Source organism: Trachypithecus francoisi, unplaced genomic scaffold, assembly GCF_009764315.1.
Source record: "Trachypithecus francoisi isolate TF-2019V2 unplaced genomic scaffold, Tfra_2.0 Lachesis_group8, whole genome shotgun sequence".
In the NCBI taxonomy this organism is placed as follows: domain Eukaryota; kingdom Metazoa; phylum Chordata; class Mammalia; order Primates; family Cercopithecidae; genus Trachypithecus; species Trachypithecus francoisi.
The window spans coordinates 91,492,417-91,506,183 of record NW_022681473.1 but is presented as its reverse complement, the minus strand read 5'-3'; the positions used below and the strand labels follow the sequence as shown (position 1 = coordinate 91,506,183).

Genomic DNA, 13,767 nt, shown 5'->3' with positions numbered 1-13,767 from the left:
CTCTTGCCTGATTGCCCTAGCCAGAACTTCCAAGACTATGTTGAATAGGAGTGGTGAGAGAGGGCATCCCTGTCTTGTGCCAGTTTTCAAAGGGATTTTTCCAGTTTTTGCCCATTCAGTATGATATTAGCTGTGGGTTTGTCATAAATAGCTGTTATTATTTTGAGGTACGTTCCATCAGTACCGAATTTATTGAGCGTTTTTAGCATGAAGGGCTGTTGAATTTTGTCAAAAGCCTTTTCTGCATCTATTGAGATAATCATGTGATTCTTGTCTTTGGTTCTGTTTATATGCTGGATTACGTTTATTGATTTGCGAATGTTGAACCAGCCTTGCATCCCAGGGATGAAGCCCATTTGATCATGGTGGATAAGCTTTTTGATGTGCTGCTGTATCTGGTTTGCCAGTATTTCATTGAGGATTTTTGCATCGATGTTCATCAGGGATATTGGTCTAAAATTCTCTTTTTTTGTTGTGTCTCTGCCAGGCTTTTGTATCAGGATGATGTTGGCCTCATAAAATGAGTTAGGGAGGATTCCCTCTTTTTCAATTGATTGGAATAGTTTCAGAAGGAATGGTACCAGCTCCTCCTTGTACCTCTGGTAGAATTCAGCTGTGAATCCATCTGGTCCTGGACTTTTTTTGGTTGGTAGGCTATTATTATTGCCTCAATTTCAGAGCCTGCTATTGGTCTATTTAGGGATTCAACTTCTTCCTGGTTTATTCTTGGAAGAGTGTAAGTGTCCAGGAAATTATCCATTTCTTCTAGATTTTCTAGTTGATTTGCATAGAGGTGTTTATAGTATTCTCTGATGGTAGTTTGTATTTCTGTGGGGTCCGTGGTGATATCCCTTTATCATTTTTTATTGCGTCTATTTGATTCCTCTCTCTTTTCTTCTTTATTAGTCTTGCTAGCGGTCTGTCAATTTTGTTGATCTTTTCAAAAAACCAACTCCTGGATTCATTGATTTTTTGGAGGGTTTTTTGTGTCTCTATCTCCTTCAGTTCTGCTCTGATCTTAGTTATTTCTTGCCTTCTGCTAGCTTTTGAATGTGTTTGCTCTTGCTTCTCCAGTTCTTTTAATTGTGATGTTAGAGTGTCAATTTTAGATCTTTCTTTTGTGGGCATTTAGTGCTATAAATTTCCCTCTACACACTGCTTTAAATGTGTCCCAGAGATTCTGGTATGTTGTATCTTTGTTCTCATTGGTTTCAAAGAACATCTTTTTTCTTCCTCCATTTCGTTATGTACCCAGTAGTCATTCAGGGGCAGGTTGTTCATTTTCCATGTAGTTGAGCAGTTTTGATTGAGTTTCTTAGTCCTGAGTTCTAGTTTGATTGCACTGTGGTATGAGAGACAGTTTGTTATAATTTCTGTTCTTTTACATTTGCTAAGGAGTGCTTTACTTCCAATTATGTGGTCAATTTTGGAATAAGTGCGATGTGGTGCTGAGAAAAATGTATATTCTGTTGATTTGGGGTGGAGAGTTCTATAGATGTCTATTAGGTCCGCTTGGTGCAGAGATGAGTTCAATTCCTGGATATCCTTGTTAACTTTCTGTCTCGTTGATCTGTCTCATGTTGACAGTGGAGTGTTGAAGTCTCCCATTATTATTGTATGGGAGTCGAAGTCTCTTTGTAAGTCTCTAAGGACTTGCTTTATGAATTTGGGTGCTCCTGTATTGGGTGCATATATATTTAGGATAGTTAGCTCTTCCTGTTGAATTGATCCCTTTACCATTATGTAATGGCCTTCTTTGTCTCTTTTGATCTTTGATGGTTTAAAGTCTATTTTATCAGAGACGAGGATTGCAACCCCTGCTTTTTTTTGTTCTCCATTTGCTTGGTAGATCTTCCTCCATCCCTTTATTTTGAACTTTTGTATGTCTCTGTATGTGAGATGGGTCTCCTGTATACAGACTGATGGGTCTTGACTCTTTATCCAGTTTGCCAGTCTGTGTCTTTTAATTGGAGCATTTAGTCCATTAACATTTAAGGTTAATATTGTTATGTGTGAACTTGATCCTGCCATTATGATATTAACTGGTTATTTTGCTCGTTAGTTGATGCAGTTTCTTCCTAGCCTCCATCGTCTTTACATTTTGGCATGTTTTTGTAATGGCTGGTACCGGTTGTTCCTTTCCATGTTTAGGGCTTCCTTCAGGGTCTCTTGTAAGGCAGGCCTGGTGGTGACAAAATCTCTAAGCATTTGCTTATCTGTAAAGGATTTTATTTCTCCTTCACTGATGAAACTTAGTTTGGCTGGATATGAAATTCTGGGTTGAAAATTCTTTTCTTTAAGAATGTTGAATATTGGCCCCCACTCTCTTCTGGCTTGTAGAGTTTTTGCTGAGAGGTCTGCTGTTAGTCTGATGGGTTATCCTTTGTGGGTAACCCGACCTTTCTCTTTGGCTGCCCTTAAGATTTTTTCCTTCATTTCAACTTTGGTGAATCTGGCAATTATGTGTCTTGGAGTTGCTCTTTTCAAGGAGTATCTTTGTGGTGTTCTCTGTATTTCCTGAATTTGAATGTTGGACTGCCCTACTAGGTTGGAGCAGTTCTCCTGGATGATATCCTGCAAAGTGTTTTCCAACTTGGTTCCATTTTCCCCCTCACTTTCAGGCACCCTAATCAGACGTAGATTTGGTCTTTTTACATAATCCCATACTTCTTGCAGGCTTTGTTTATTTCTTTTTCTTCTTTTTCTTTTGGTTTCTCTTCACGCTTCATTTCATTCATTTGATCCTCAATCGCTGATACTCTTTCTTCCAGTTGATCGAGTCAGTTACTGAAGCTTGTGTATTTGTCACGTATTTCTCGTGTCATGGTTTTCATCTCTGTCATTTCCTTTATGACCTTATCTGCATTAATTATTCTAGCTATCAATTCTTCCAGTCTTCTTTCAAGATTTTTAGTTTCTTTGCACTGGGTACGTAATTCCTCCTTTAGCTCTGAGAAGTTTGATGGACTGAAGCCGCCTTCTCTCATCTCGTCAAAGTCATTCTCTGACCAGCTTTGATCCATTGCTGGTGATGAGCTGTGCTCCTTTGCAGCAGGAGATGTACTCTTATTTTTTGAATTTCCAGCTTTTCTGCCCTGCTTCTTCCCCATCTTTGTGGTTTTATCTGCCTCTGGTCTTTCATGATGGTGACATACTGGTGGGGTTTTGGTATAGGTGTTCTTCCTGTTTGATAGTTTTCCTTCTAATAGTGAGGACCCTCTGCTGTAGGTCTGTCGGAGATTGCTTGAGGTCCACTCCAGACCCTGTTTGCCTGGGTATCAGCAGCAGAGGTTGCAGAAGATAGAATATTGCTGAACAGCGAGTGTACCTGTCTGATTCTTACTTTGGAAGCTTCCTCTTAGGGGTGTACTCCACCCTGTGAGGTGTGGGGTGTCAGACTGCCCCTAGTGGGGGATGTCTCCCAGTTAGGCTACTCAGGGGTCAGAGACCCACTTGAGCAGGCAGGCTGTCCGTTCTCAGATCTCAACCTCCGTGTTGGGAGATCCACTGCTCTCTTCAATGCTGTCAGACAGAGTCGTTCGCGTCTGCACAGGCCTCTACTGCTTCCCCTTTTGTTGTTTAGCTGTGCCCTGTCCCCAGAGGTGGAGTCTACAGAGACAGGCAGGTTTCCTTGAGGTGCTGTGAGCTCCACCCAGTTTGAGCTTCCCAGTGGCTTTGTTTACCTACTTAAGCCTCAGCAATGGCAGGCGCCCCTCCCCTAGCCTCGCTGGTGCCTTGCGATTAGATTGCAGACTGCTGTGCTAGCAATGAGGGAGGCTCTGTGGCCGTGGGACCCTCCTGGCCAGGTGTGGGCATAATCTCCTGGTGTGCCCGTTTGCTTAAAGCGCAGTATTGGGGTGGGAATTACCCGATTTTCCAGGTGTTTTTTGTCTCAGTTCCCCTTGTTAGGAAAAGGGATTCCCTTCCCCCTTGCGCTTCCCAGGTGAGGCAATACCCTGCCCTGCTTCAGCTCTCGGTGGTCGGGCTGCAGCAGCTGACCAGCACCGATTGTCCGGCACTCCCCAGTGAGACGACCCCAGTACCTCAGTTGAAAATGCAGAAATCACTGGTCTTCTGTGTCACTCGCGCTGGGAGTTGGAGACTGGGGCTGTTCCTATTCGGCCATCTTGCTCCGCCCCCTCAATTGTTTTAATTTTTATCTCCCACAAATGAGTGAGAACATTTTAATTTTGTTTTTCTGTGCCTGGCTTATTTAACATTATAACCTCCAGTTCCACCCATGTTGTTGCAAATGACTGGACCTCATTCTTTTTTATGTCTGAATGGTGCTACATTGTGCATATGTACCATATTTTCTTTATCCACTCTTCTGTGGATAGGTTGCTTTCCAATCTTGACTATTGTGAATAGTGCTGAGAGTACAGATATCTCTTCCATATACTGATTTTCTTCCGTTTTTGTATATAGCAATGAGATTGCTGGATGATATGGTAGCTCTGTTTTTAGTTTTTTGAGTTTTCCATAGTGGTTGTACTACTTTACATTTCCACCAACAGTGTATGAGGGTTCCCTTTTCTCCATATCCTTGCCAGCATTTTTATTGCCTGTCTTTTGGATAAAAGCCATTTTAACCGGGGTAAAATGAAATCCCATTTGAGTTTTGATTTGTACTTCATTGATAATCAATGATACTGAGCATCTTTTTATATACCTGTTTGTTGTTTGTCTTCTTTTGAGAAATGTTTATCCAGATCTTTGGCCAATTTTTATAATTGTATTATTAGATCTTTTCCTATAGCTTTGTTTGAACTCCTTATATATTCTGGTTATTATTCCCTGGTCAGATGGACAGTTTGCAAATATTTTCTCCCATTCGGTGGGTTGTTACTTCACTTTGTCGACTATTTTGTTTGCTATGCAGATGATTTTTAACTTGATGTGATTCCATTTGTCCATTTTGCCTTTGGTTGCCTCTGCTTGTGGTGTATTACTCAAGAAATCTTTGCCATGCCCAATGTCCTGGAGAGTTTCCGTAATGTTTTCTTTTAACAGTTTCATAGCTTGAGGTTATAAATTTAAGACTTTAATCAATTTTGAATTGATTTTTTATATGGCAAGAGATAGGAGTCTAGTTTCATTCTTCTGCATATTGATATCCAGTTTTCTCAGTGTCATTTATTGAAGATACTGTCTTTTCTCCAGTGTATGTTGCTGGCACCTTTGTCAAAAATGAGTTCACTGTAGGTGTTTAGATTTGTTTCTGGGTTGTCTATTCTGTTCCACAGGTCTGTGTGTCTGTTGTTATGCCACTACCACGTAGTTTTAGTTACTATAGCTCTGTAGCATAATTTGAAGTCAGGTAATCTGATTCTTCCAGTTTTGTTCTTTTTGCTCAAGATAGCTTAGGCAATTCTGAGTCCTTTATGGTTTCATAAAAATTTTAGGATTGTTTTTCTATATCTGTGAAGAATGTCATTGGTAGGGATTGCACTGACTCTGTAAATTGCTTTTGTTGGTATGGACATTTTAACAATATTGATTCTCCCAATCTATAAGCATCTTTCCATTTCTTCATCTTCTTAAATTTCTTGCATTCATGTTTTATAGTTTTCATTATAGAGATCCCTCATGTCTTTGCTTAAGTTCTAGGTATTTTATTTCATTTGTGGCTATTGTAAATGGGATTACTTTTAAAATTCTTTTTGTGATTGTTCACTGTTGGCATATAGAAATGGTACTGATTTCTGTATGTTGATTTTGTATCCCACAAATTTACTCAATTTATCAGTTCCAATAGTTCTTTTGGTGGAATCTTTAGGTTTCTACAAACATAAGATCATATCATCTGCAAACAGGGATAATTTGACTTCTTTCTTTCCAATTTAGATGCCATTCATTTCTCTCTCTTGTCTGACAACCCTAGCTAGAACTTCCAGAATGGTGTTGAACAACAGTGGTGAAAGTGGCATCCTTGTGTTCTAGAACTTAGAGGAAAGGTTTTCAGTTTTTCCCTATTCAGAATGATACTAGCTGTGGGTCTGCCATATATGGCTGATATGGTTTGGCTCTGTTTCCCCACCCAAATCTCATCTTGAATTGTAATCCCCACGTCAGCCTTCTGCCATGATCATAAGTTTCATGAGACCTCCCCAGCCATGCAGAACTGTGACTCAATTAAACTTCTTTTATTTATAAATTACCCAGTCTCAGGTAGTATCTTTACAGCAGTGTGAAAATGGACTAATACAGTTGGCTTTTATTGTGTTATGGTATGTTCCTTCTGTATCTAATTTTCTGAAGATTTGTATCTTGAAAGTATATTGAATGTTATCAAATGCTTTTTCAGCATCAGTTGAAAGGATCATATGGTTTTTGTCCTTCATTCTGTTGATATGATGTAGTGCATTGATTAATTTGCCTATGTTGAATCATCCTTTCATCCCTGGGTGGTCATGACGAATGATTATTTTAAAGTATTGTTAAATTTGATTTGTGAGGATTTTGTTGATGATTTTTGCATCAATGTTTGTCAGGAATACTGACCTATAGTTTTCCTTTTTTAATATGTCTGTCGATTTTGGTATCAAGGTAATATTGACCTCATAGAATGAGTTAAGTATTTCCTTCTCTATTTTTTTGGAATAGTTTGAGTAGGAATGATATTAGTTCTTCTTTAAATGTTCAGTAAGTCAGCAGTGAAGTCATCGAGTCCTGGGCTTTTCTTTCTGGGATACTTTTTATTACAGCTTTAATCTTATTACATGTATTTTAGTCCATTCTCACATTTCTATAAGGAACTACCTAAGACTGGGTAATTTATAAAGAAAAGGTGTTTAATTGGCTCACACTTCCACAGGCTGTAAAGGAAGCATGGCTGGGGAGGTCTAAGGAAACTTACAATCATGGCAGAAGGTGAAGGGGAAGCAGGCATGTCCTACATGACTGAAGAAGGAGGAAGAGGGTGAGAAGGGGGAAGTGCTACACACATTTATACACAACCAGATCTCATGAGGAACCACTCAGTATCATGAGAACAGCAAGGGGGAAGTCTGCCCCCATGACCCAATCATCTCCCACCAGGTCCCTACTGCGACACTGAGGATTACAATTTGGACATGAGATTTGGACAGGAACACAAATCCATACCATATCAACATGTTATTGTTCTGTACAGGTTTTGGATTTCTTTATAGTTCAATATTTCTGGGTTGCATGTTTCTAGGAATTTACACATTTTTTTTTTCTAAGTTTTCCAATTCATGGACATACAGTTGCTCATAGTAGCCTCTAATGATCATTTGAATTTCTGCAGTATTGGCTGTAATGTCTCCTTTTTCATCTCTGATTTTATTTGGGTCTTCCCTATTTTTTTCTGAGCCTGTGTAAAAGTTCTTCATTTTGTTTATTTTTCAAAAAACCAACTTTTTAACAGTTGATTTTCTGTATTGTTTTCTTCATTTAAATGTCACTTATTTCTGCTCTGATCTTTACAATTTCTTTTCTTCTACTAATTTTCAGTTTGGCTTGCTCTTGCTTTCCTAGTTCTTTTGAAAAACCCTATATTGATATTGGTTGACAGTCTAGATTTTGAGGTCAGAAAATGTGGGATTCAAGCCTCTGCTCCACTAATTTTAGCTGTGGTATTTTAGACAAGTTTTTTTGTTGTTGTTGTTGTGTTGTGTTGTTTTGTTTTGTTTTTTTAGATGGAGTCTCTGTTGCCAGGCTGCTAGGCTGGAGTGGAGTCGTGCCATCTTGGCTCATTGCAAACTCCGCCTCCCAGATTCTCCTGCCTCAGCCTCTCAAGTAGCTGGGATTACAGGTGCATGCCACCACACCCAGCTGACATTTGTATTTTTAGTAGAGATGAGGTTTCACCATGTTGACCAGATGGTCTCCATCTCTTGACCTCATGATCCACCCGCCTCAGCCTCCCAAAGTGCTGGGATTACAGGCATGAGCCACTGCGCCCAGCCAGTTATTTCACAGTTGTGAAAATCAGGGTTTTAAGAGGGTAAATAAACAAAATTTAATCTTACAAAATAGTACCTCTAAGTTATTATTTGAATAAGTACATTTTTAAATCTGAAAGTAATTATGTAGATTTGTATTTGACTTTGCAGGAAATATTTCCTTTCATGGCATGTAATAAGAGTGCAATATTATGGCAGCCTAAATTTTAGAATTCTTAGTAATCATTTAAAATAATATAAATTGCAGATGCATAGTCCAGTAAATGCTCATTTAAGACCCTCAATAAGTATTAAACAAAAGAATTTAAAAGGAACACATGACAATTATATTGAGGCATCAAATGTAGATAGCGTTTCCAAGAATATTTTTACATGATCAATTCACAAATATGAAAATGAAATACACAAAACAAGTTTCCTGTTGTTACAAAAGCTATTAGAATTAGATATATGGAAGAAAAGTCATTGATCTCTATGTCTAGAAATCATCTTGAAAGGAAATCAAATCTGCTGGTAACAACCAACACTTGTTAAGCTTTATGTCAATTATTTAGTACTTAATTTCAAGTTTTCATGTTTTACGTAAGAAAAAAAGTTGTTGGCTTTCATCTCAACTGACCTGCTTCCTTTTAGCCAAAAGAAGCAGGTAAGGGAAGTCAAAAACTTCCCTGGCTTTGGACCAATTAACAAATATGACATTTAATTCCTCATTATGGAGAGGAGGTAAACATTGGGTCAGTATTGAAGCCTGTTCCTGCCTCTGGGGGGCATTGGTCCAAGACTGACTAGCATCCCTGGGCAATGGACAAGCAGGCAAGAGACAAGAAATAGGGATCCTCAGTGCAAGAACAATAAGAAGTCTGTCTGCCCATAGCAGCGTCATGCTGACCACTCCCTGGAGGAAGGCTTGTATCTTCCTCAGGACAGTTTATTGTGACCTTGGGGTTGGATCCCTGAATGATCACTCACAAGGGCCCTGTGAATCAGGAAAGATTTTAGGTCCATCCCCTTTGGCTTATCTTCTGAACAAATCAGGAAAATGCTTATTATGCAGATCAGCTCAGCAGTCTGCATGATTTGAAATTTAATCCTTATATATTCTGAATGCTGGCACACATCCATTATTTTACAGGATGAAGAATTTATAGCCACTACATAGTAGCTTTTGGCGGGGTGGTGTGAGCTAAGTACATAAATTCAAAGATTTTTGCCTCCATTTTTCTGTGATACTTTTATAGAGCCAATGATTTGTCTATGATCAAAAAACTAGTCACTAGTGAATCTTAGATCCACTCTAGAAATCTCTGATTCCCTGTTGGTATTCAGTTTATGAGTCTGGTGGATGGGGTGAATAACCTCACTACACCTCATAATACTAGGGGAGTTTCCCTCTACAAATTAAAATGAACATATTTCTCATCTAGATCCCAGAAAAAAAAAAAAAAGATGTACCAGCAATCTCTGAAGTACTGTTTCAGATCCTCTAGTCTTTTCCTGTCTCTTGGTCTAGTTGCTGTCATAGTACTCTTTGTTTTTGTTTTGTTTTGTTTTTGAGACAGAGTCTTGCTCTGCTGCGCAGGCTGGAGTACAGTGGCGTGATCTCAGCCCACTGCAGCCTCCACCTCCTAGGTTCAAGCAATTCTCATGCCTCAGCCTCCCATGTAATTGTAGCTGCCATTACCGGCACGTGCCACCATGCTGAGCTAATGTTTTTTGTATTTTTAGTAGAGATGGTGTTTCGCCATGTTGGTCAGGCTGGTTTCAAACTTCTATCCTCAAGTGTTCCACACTCTTCAGCCTCCCAAAGTGCTGGCATTACAGGTGTAAGCCACCTCATCCAATCTGTCATAGTACTCTTTATGGGATCTGAGGCACCATGACAACACCTTATTTCATGCAGGTGGAGATGCATTGTACCGCTCACCTCCTCCCCAGAGTGACATAGACTGAGACCCCATATTATGTTTACACATGCCTAACCTAGAAAAACAAGTGTGTCAATGTCCTGTAGAACACACCCTTAATCAGTGGAATAAAAGGAGATTTTGGGCAATTCTTTACCCTTCTTCGTCACTATTGGATTATTCTGAAAAACAGTTTGTATGACTTCTTAAGGACTGTCTTTTAGGATCAAGCATTCTTACCTTGGCTCTTTCTCCTTTCCTGCTTCACTGCCTCCAGTGTAAGGGAGGAATATGTCATTACTAAGACTGAAGTCCTCTCTATGTATCATTCAGAAGTCACTATTGTAAGGTATAGTTTGCATAAATCATGCTGTCACATGCCATAAACCCTATTAAATTTGAGAAAGCATAGTATTGCAATGACAAAGTGATGACAAGAGGGTACGTGGCATAAAAAAGGGTAAAAATCCAGACTATTATGCTAAAGCCGTCTTTATGGATGGTTTGTTCAACTCCTGCATTTTAGAAATAAGGAAACTATAGCCAGAGAAGTTAGGTGACCTCTCTCAAGTCACACAGCCAATTGATGGAACAGTCTGGGTGACATCCAGGTCCCCCGTACGTCTCGACAGTCTGCTTCTCCCACTGAATCCTGACCAGCAACATCAAAATTCTGTCCCCTTGGCAGTTTTGGCACACAGAGCAAATAATGTGTCATCAGGCCCCCAGAGTTTAATGAAAAATATTCACTAACAGCTCCAAGTCATCATTCTTGGTTCTCCCACATCTTTTGGGTTATCACTTTTCACAGCTGATTCCAAAAAGTGATAGCCATGATTGTTGTACATAAATATTAACTGTACCTAATAGCTGCATACCCAAATGAAAATTAATTTGAATCAGTTCTTCAGAGCCCAATGTCTCTAAGTAAATGGATAGTTAAAATTTTGTTTCCTGGAGAGCCAGAGGACAAAACTTCAGAGCATGAGACTACAGCGACATTTGAGCATCTGCCCAACACAGAAGTCAGACTCCAATCCATATGACTTTCTCCTCCTCTTTAGTCCCAATCTGTGAACAAAGTTTGCTCCAAACATCATGTCAGTTTAACTCAACAAACGTCTGATGAGGGCCCACTTATGTACAATGAGCTGAGTGAATGAAAAGCCAGGCATCCTTTTGAGAATCTGCTCAAGTCCTTTCTAGTTCACAAAAACTTTCTACAGAGAGAGAGGCTCTCTCTCCCCAAGGGTCAAAAGTGCTTAACCAATGTACATAAAACTGTGTGGCATAATCAGTATCACACTTTTCTCTTTTCAAGAAGAGACTTTATGAGGGCAGGAACTGTTTATGTGTGTGTTTTGCTCACTACTGTAATCTCTATAACATAGTGTACACCACATGTACTGGCTGGGCATTTAATAAATATTTGTTGCATTAACTTGTCTTCTCCTTGCCTGTAGGATAACTGACTGGTCTCAATTTCCTAATGACTTTCTTAGTTTTGCATAAAAGTACTGCATCCCAGGAAACTCCTCGGTCCTAGGCAGATGGAGAAGGTTGGTCATCCTCCTGTAGGAGTTTACAAGTTGATCAAGTTGGGAAAACCACGTATTTTTAAAGTATGTAACCCAAGACTCTGCTGGATACATAATAAATAGCAAATATTCACTTATCCTGGACACTAACTGGAATGCTTTCAAAAGAGACTGTTTTCTCAGACAATTCCCAAAAATCTACTAACACTACCCTCACATGATTAGAATTATCTCAGAAAATCTCTTCTCTGGCAAAAAATAAAATTCCTTATCGTTAAAATCTGACTCACAGAGATACTTAAGTGACTGACGATTAGGGCAGTTCAGAAGGAAGAGGAGAGCATGGTGACCCAGAAAGTCTCTGTGAAGGGCCATGAAAATCACAAAACATCAAAGTGAGGAGAGGCAATTTCCCTTAGTTATTAGTAAGTGACTGCATCTTGTAACCCTTCTTTGAAGCCGCAGAACTGGCAGTCCTTTTTTTTTTTTTTTTGTCCCACATCCTGGAGGTGTGGTGTTAAAAACTGTAGAAAGCATTCTGCAGTAGGCAGTAGTTTAAGATTTTATATTAGCATTTTTGATCCAATTTCCCCTTTGTCTTATGTCTCAGATAATGCAATGCATACATTCTAGTTGTATTAAAAATAAGTAAGTATGTAAAATAAATAATTTCAAGTGCAGTCCCCACTCCATGCCCAACCCTACCAAAATCTTTCCCTCCCCATAGGGAACTGCCTTAAATAGTTTATTGTGGCTCACTCTTGTGTTTCTCTTGCGGAATTCACACATACATTATAAACATAATTTTTTCAAAAGCAGATTCATTCGTTTCTGTATGTATATGACAGATACTGTGTGTGCATATATATCTCAGAACTTTTTATTATTACTATAATGTAGATTTACCTCATTATTTTTCTAGATTGATGCTGTACCATATGGGTGTAACAATGTAACTATTTTCTCATTGGTGTCCATTTAGTTTGCTTCTAAGTGTTTGCTGTCACCATTAGTGCTACAAAAACATACATGCCTACTTTATTGCAGTATTGAAAGGTAGGTGGTGTAATCCCAGCACTTTGGGAGGCTGAGACGGGCGGATCACGAGGTCAGGAGATCGAGACCATCCTGGCTAACATGGTGAAACCCCGTCTCTACTAAAAAAAATACAAAAAACTAGCCGGGCGAGGTGGTGGGCGCCTGTAGTCCCAGCTACTCGGGAGGCTGAGGCGGGAGAATGGCGTAAACCCGGGAGGCGGAGCTTGCAGTGAGCTGAGATCCGGCCACTGCACTCCAGCCTGGGCGACAGAGCGAGACTCCGTCTCAAAAAAAAAAAAAAAAAAAAAAAAGAAAGGTAGGTGGATTTTAAATTTGATATATTCAATTAGTGTGTTTATAAGTGGTGTACTTTTTTGGTGGGCAACTTGGGCAGTATCTGGGAGTACCTAAAAAGTTGCCAACCTGGCAGGGAAAAGAAATATAGTACCATGTTATTTTCCTTCATTATTAGATAAGTTTTATTCATTAAATCAACAACTCTTTTTTGACAATACGGAAACCTTCTTTTAGATCCTGGTGATATGGAGCAAAGCATCCTCATTTTCATGGAATTTATCTTTTATGCCAGGGAAACGGGCAGTATACAATTAAAAAAATCTGTCAGATGTTTGTAAATTGTATGAGTCAAAATAAGGTATTGAGACAGAAGACAGTAATGTGGGGGCATGATATTTTATATAGAGTGAGTATGAAGGCATCTCTGATAAGAAGATATTAAAGCAGAGACTCAAAGGAAGTGAGAAGATGAGTCATGAGGATATCTGTAGGCAGTAGGGTTTCAAGCAGAGGGATCAGCAGTTGAAAAACAATTAGGCAGAAACATACTTGGCATAATCATTATGTTGGCCATTTGCATTTTCTTCTGCGAACTACTTGTTTATATGATTTTTCTATGTTTCCACTGGGGTATTTTTTTTTTTTATTGTTAATAGGAACTCAATATATTACAGATATGTAATAGGATAGTCATTCTTCACCTTTTATTTATGCTACAAATATTTTCTTTCAGTTTTTCTACCAGACTTCCATTTATTTATTGTGTTTCTTTTATTGTTCTTGTGAACACGAGTTTTAAAGTTTTGTTTCTTGTGTCAAGAAGGTTTTCCTTGACAAGCCACTTTAATTTTTCCCGTGAAAATAGGGGTCATGATACTTCCAGATCAATTACCCTCAACTGCCTTAGTTCTGACTGCTTCCCCAGCCCTGCTGGTATTCCTGAAGAAGCTCTTGGACTTGCAGACATGTCCTAGGAAAGCTGCTGGACCCAGGAACCACCACAAGCAGCTGTCAGCATCTCTAAGACATAGGTCTGCTCCATGAAATACACAGCTCTAT

General features: G+C 39.2%; 1 long non-coding RNA gene across 1 annotated transcript in view; it reads right to left on the bottom strand.

Annotated features, from left to right (window-relative positions):
* Positions 1-9,525, bottom strand: part of LOC117080768 — a 32,517-nt gene extending 22,992 nt beyond the window's left edge. Inside the window, exon 1 of the long non-coding RNA XR_004435949.1 lies at positions 9,384-9,525. This is a non-coding gene — a long non-coding RNA (uncharacterized LOC117080768). The remainder of the gene's footprint in view (positions 1-9,383) is intronic.
* Between the last annotated feature and the right edge of the window lie 4,242 nt (positions 9,526-13,767).